This window comes from Lissotriton helveticus, chromosome 8 (assembly GCF_964261635.1).
Source record: "Lissotriton helveticus chromosome 8, aLisHel1.1, whole genome shotgun sequence".
Taxonomy (NCBI): Eukaryota; Metazoa; Chordata; class Amphibia; order Caudata; family Salamandridae; genus Lissotriton; species Lissotriton helveticus.
Window position 1 is genome coordinate 1,569,225,103 of NC_136069.1, and position 6,250 is coordinate 1,569,231,352.

The window sequence follows — 6,250 nt, forward strand, 5'->3', positions numbered from 1 at the left end:
CAGGTTGAGATGGTAGCACTGTGCCGGGTGCCCTGGCCTGCAGAGCCTTGGTCTCCCTGGAGATAGCCATGACTTCACACACTGCTCACAGAGAATTATAGGTGCTGCTGAGCCAACAGGAGCCCCAGGCCCCTCTGTGGTCTGATGCCACCCTGGCCTGGGTAGGAAAGGTGTCCCTGCCCAGTGCCCGGAGCCCTGACCTGTAGGGCCCATTTTTGGAAACACCCCAAATGGGCATTAAAGTGCTCCCCGGTCTACAGCCACCATTCCCTAGGCAGGGACTGACACCCCCACTCCATTGGCTTAGGATGTACCGGGTTGATGCCTTCCACCTTCTGGTGCCCCAGTCTGTGGCGCTAAGGAGAGTAATGTTCTCTGCCAGCCCCTCTCTTCTGTGGGGCCTGCCTGGGAAGCCAGTTAGACTATTAAGCCCCCACAATGTGGTGACTTACAGAACCCCTGTGAAGACACAAGATGAAGTTATCTGCACAGGCGGGCCCATCGTCATCTAGTCAGCCAGCCACCAACTGCTCATCTGGTCAGTCAGCAACCAACTGGTGATCTGGTCCAAAACCAGATTGCTCGGGCCAACCTGGTGACCAGATTGTCCATGCAGCAGCAGATGACAAGGCCAGTGTTCAGCAGGCCCCTTCCTAAAGCCACCGACTGGCTTGTCACCTCGAGGTGACTCCGCTGGTACCTTCTTTGACCATCGGGGCATCCTGCTGATCTGCAAGAGATCATGCATACATACCTGCACACACCAGTGCAGGCTGTGTAGGGGAGGCCCTTGCCACACTGCACATGGTAGAGGCAGCCTCCCGAGGGCCTGCACCCCGTTCCTTCTGTTGGTTTGGCAACAGATGGACCGGGATGAGCACTGGTGCCCATAGAAGGATCTAAAAGCTTGGCTCAGAGGTTGACTTTCAATAGATCACAGTGAGGTAGCTCCTCTGCTACTTATGAAATCCTGGCACAGAATCAGGTAATCTACAAATGATTTAGCACCAGGTGCCCCATAAACATGTGGTGCTCTAAGGGGGATAGAGGCTGCCCTCTTATGTCCGTGCTCCAGTCTTCTAGTGAGATGCTTTATGTAACGGCCCAGAGGCCAGTTATCCCAGGCCAACAGAGGCTTCCCAGCACTGTGGCATTGTTATATTTTAGTAGGGATTCCTACTTAGAGACTTTCGGTCATAATCCTACAGATAGTTGCTTTGCCCCATTGGCTTGTCAGTCAAGCACATATACCATACACCAAATATCTGACCCTGCACTTCCTCTAGTATTACTATTGAAGCAAATCATCATCAATAGGGTACAACTAAAATGTTTCACGATGTCATAAACCTAGCTTATATTCCGTATTAGTGGGTGAACAATCTAAAGCTTGCTGAGTTCTGCTATTTAATGGTAGGAAAAGCTGGCATCGAAGCATTAAAGAGCGACATTGCTATGAATGCTTGGTGGCCACAAGCCAGTTATCACTGTGGTATCTTTTTCTGACAACTCCTGCTTGAAACCCAAAAAATCAGGATTGCGAGGCTCGCTTTCACGGTCTGTATTCATACTGAAAATCAAGACCAAGCAAGCTTTTGCCCTTCTACTCCAGTGAAGGGTTCTGAACCCCCTAAGCCCTCCTTAGGATACCTGCATTATTGTTTGACAGGTGTACCACACCAGTCAAACTCCCAACCTAGCACTGTCTCCAGCAGGCACCAGACTCTTGGAGCCAGAAGCAAGAGTCCCCTGGGGCTCATCCCCGTCCCTGGCTCACCGGTAAAAGAAAACATTAGAAAAGCAGTGGCATTTCACTTCGCCTCATTTGGCCCGCTCTCTTCTTTCAATTTCAGTATGAAATAACGTTTATTTAAAGAAAAGGATTGCTTTGCCCAAACACCGCTCCAAAAACAACGTTGGGACCAGGTAAGATTTTATACAGTCATTCGAGAGGAGCCTTGTGCCTGTTACCAGAAATTCCTAATTAAGCTAAGGTAACAATCTTTTGCCAGCCTTAACTTTATGCTGACAGTATAAACAAAAGTACTCTCAATTCATGAAGTATCATACTTGTTCTTTAACAGTTTCAATGTCTATAAGACTGGTATACTCTGTGAGGCAAAAAGATTCCCAATTCTTCTCACCCAACATCACTGACAAGCTGCCCTAAGCTGCAAGTAACTGGCTTTCCAAAATTTCTTGTACCAGGTACCACTCTTACTGATGCACTTTTAAAAGCCAAGTATGATGGAGAGTGCTGTTCATTAATTTTTAAGTATAACCTTACCCTTTCACCTTTCAGAATTCACCCAGCCGTTGTCCTGAGGAGAACCCAAAAGGAATTAGGGGTCTGAAACGCGTAGTCCATTACCCACGGGGGATCTTAGCACAACGGACATCAAAATGGAAGACTTTAATTAATTGTAGGAAAAAGAAAAAAAAACTGAAGCTCATATTTGATTTGCCTGGATCCCCTCATTGTTTACCAAGAGCGTTAGCTGTGAATCCATCACTCTAGCGTTCTCAGTCGTAGGACTGGTGAACTTTGAATAAATAAATGTTTTTCCTTTATCTTCTGTATGTCATATCATGTATATGTTCCTGTCCTTCACATCGTGCAAAATAGTTTCAGATACATTTACACATTTGGGATCTCTCTTTCTTGTAATGATGTTTTCAGTTTTAAATGTGTCCAAATCAAATGGTAAAAAGGAACACCTGGGGGCAGTCCCACAGATGGTGTCTACCCTCCTGGGTAACCAACCTGCCCACTATGTAGAGTTTTCTGGGCAGACTTCACTTACCTCACCCATTTACCCCTTGATGGTTTCATGCTCTCTTCAACTCTTTCTTCAAAGGTAATTTTAACTTTCACTTATGGTTCTTGTTGTCTTGCACCCACATTTACCATTAGCTGGAGTTTATCATCTTCTTTGAGGTGCATCCCCAAGCACCAAGGAGACCCAATTCTGGTGGACTGGGGCCACTACTGTCCTGGGGAGAGCTTCGATTAAACTGGCTTGGGCCCAAAGACCGATGCCCAAGAGTTCTGTATTCCAAATTTCCAGAACCCACTTCTGAACAGGGATTTAACGCTGGGCTCTTCTGTCCTCACTCATCATTACTGAAGGAACTCTGATTAGTTTCTTTTCTTATGATCAGTAGTATGTTTAAATTCAGCATTTCGGGCTAGCAACATCTCCTCCTCTCACCCCTTGAAGCAGTTCATACTGGCTTTAAGGACCATGGTAAGAGGAGCCAGGGTACTATTGTGGCCTCAATGCCTTGTCATCCTGGCTACCCTACCACCCAAGACAGGTCACTCCTCAATTACTAAAAGCTAAATGGGCTGGAATCAAGCATGAGAGGGCCCAGGTGGCAGGGCCTTTAGGGGTTCCAGACTGCAGTGGCACTGCAATACGGTAACCCCTAGGTATATATTGAGTGAGCATACGTTCCATCTCAGGAGAGCAATCTCTCACATCATACGCTACCCAGAGAGCCCAGGCCATCACCCATCCGATTCCTCAAGTGTTATTTGGTTCTCCCAAGTGGAGGATCCTGTCCCTTGCCCGGCACTCACCAAAGTACCCAGAAATAGCAGACCACTTCACTGGCCAAGACACACAAGGGAAGGGCCTGGCCCTGTGCTTTGGGTCTCCTCTGGGAGGTGGCCATGGGTTCAGACTGTCATCGTCAGTCGCTTGGGCCACACAACCGTTAATGATCCTTCCCCAGGTTCACCTATGGAAACCTTGTTGTGACTTTTACTTTCTCTAGCTAGTCACGTTTGGTTGTCTTCTCTGAGCTGTTGCCAACCCTGGTAGGGCTGAAGTGAGTAGCTCCCTAAGGCATGCAACTGGTAGTGGTGATGGGTGATGTGTACAAAGGGCAGAGACCTAATTAACTCAAACGTATAACCCTTGCTTACTTGGAATTCCTCATTCATGGGAAATAATTCATTCCCTACAACAAGCAGGGTTCAGCGGGCGTCTAACACCAGTTGGGACTGGGTAGACACACGCGGATCCAATCAGTTTAGCACAATTGCAGCCCCGGATATCTGAGGCCACCACAGACCTGTGCTCAATCTCTTGTGGCGGAACGTCACTTGTCCCCCTGAGAAGTATCATTCCAAACACAGGGGTTCACCTAACTAGTTAGCTTGGCGGAATCTCGTTTGTTATTGGAATCAACCAGACACACCACTCTACCAACTAAGAACGGCCATGCACCATCCTCCACAGAATTAAGAAAGAGCTATCAATTTGACAATCCTTTCCGGGTGAGGTTTCCTGTGTTAAAGCAAACTAAGCTGCAAACTCCACACCATGTGGTGTCCTTCCATCAATTCCTTTAAGTTTTTGCTTTGGAACCATACTCCCACCAGAACTCAAAGACTTTGATTTCCCAGAAGCTGCTCAGCATGTCTTGGAAATAACGCTGCTGGATCGCTAGATGGCATTATTTATGGTCAGAACTACAACCGTATCTGATCACCCTCAAACATCCGACTTTCATTTTTGGTTAATCATAACATTCTTGGCAAATGCTTTTGCTTTGGTTTGACTTTCAGTGGTCCAAGAATTTCACCTTAAGCAGCACAACATGAATGCCCCCTCTCGTCCCTCTTAATCATGGCATAAGCTCTGAAAACCAACAAAATAGAACAGGAGTCCTATTCAATTATACTTAGCTAAAGTATTCAGGCAACCGGCCTGCTTGAATACTGTAATTTTTCCAAAGCAACTGATTTGGACCCTCAGGACATGTAAGGCCCTATTACGATGCAAGTCAGATGCGAATCCGACCGGCATTGTGTCGGAAACGGGTCCACCCAACAAGGAGTCTGCACTCCTGCTTCCCTAGTTAGGATGCAACAGCCTTTTTGGCGATCTGAAATGCACATTTCCTTTTGCAACTTCGCTGTGGGCTGCAGAACAAGCAGCAATAGGAAATATGCACTTTTTAAACATCGCTGCACTGTGTGGTAGGCACCATGTGGAGAAGTTATGGGGAGACAGGGGGAAGGGGACCCTGCTAGGGCCCCCCAAGTCACTTTCTACCTGCCTTTTCATGGCAGTCGGACCATAATGAAAGGGCAGGCGGAAAGCGAAATCATAATCCCGATGGCGGAGCCGAGGCTGGCCCGCTAACATTTGGGGATTACTTTTCAGACAGTCTCCCTCACGGGCTCTGTGAGCCTGTCGGTAGTAAAGCGGAATTCTGTCATGGGTTCCCTCGGTCCACCAGTATCGTAATACAGAGGTCGACAGAAACCTTTGATGTCAGGTGGAAAGCCTTCGAAAAGCTGTTGTATAGCTTTCTTACTCGACATCATAATGAGGACCTCAGTCAAGAGCATCAAGCGTGCACCGAGAGGCAGAGGCAGGCAGTACACGCCCATTTTGATCCAACTATGAGCTGCAGCAACTTTAATATATGCTATTGGAACTTGTGAAATTGTGGCTACTGGAATCAGACTTGCCCTCCAATGGGTTCTATTAAAAGTAATTAAAGCGTGCTCATTCAAATTACAGGGCTTTAAAAGAGTTCTATATTGGTATTTTTTGTTACAACCACCTCAAGTCGGCAGTGGGATTTTGCACGCTTGCAGCCTTCCTTGGATGTAGTAGCCATTTCCCAAGCTGTGATTCTTCATGATTGCCATGGAAGGAACAGGAAGTACGATCAAAAGATAATATGGCAAACATCCATATGTATTCTCACCATCATGAGGAAGTGCAATCAGACTGAGGTCATCTAGAGTCACCAAAGATGCAAGGAGAGCCCAGATAAGTCTTGGTCTGATAAATGCATTTATCCCAGAAAGTCAGGGCTTGTCAGAGGGAGCTATCAAAGGAACAACAACTGATTTATTAAGCCATTCACAGTTTGACTGTACCAGCTGTCTGTGCTTGCACATACGTGACTTAAAGTTTTAGGCAAGATTATGCCACTGAGAGGATCAATCAGATAGGCACACCAACTGGATGGGAGGAGAAACTGTGTGTCCATCTTGGACTGACTTTTACACCTCTTAAGAGTCTGCTTTGGGAATATCCTTCTTGCCTCCAGGGGCCTGGGGGGACAGGGCAGTCCCTTTAGCACCATCAGGCCCAGCCTTCTACGTAACAACAGAAGGGAGAGGCATGCCAAGGCCTAGCCTGAGCAAGACACTGGGGTGCCTGAGCAGCTGGGGCCATCCCACGGATCACTCATTCTAAGATGCTGTGGAAATGAACCGGAT

General features: G+C 47.3%; 1 pseudogene; it reads right to left on the reverse strand.

Moving 5' to 3' along the window:
- Positions 1–3,721: 3,721 nt before the first annotated feature.
- On the reverse strand, positions 3,722–5,979 carry LOC144774172 (18S ribosomal RNA; annotated as a pseudogene).
- Between the last annotated feature and the right edge of the window lie 271 nt (positions 5,980–6,250).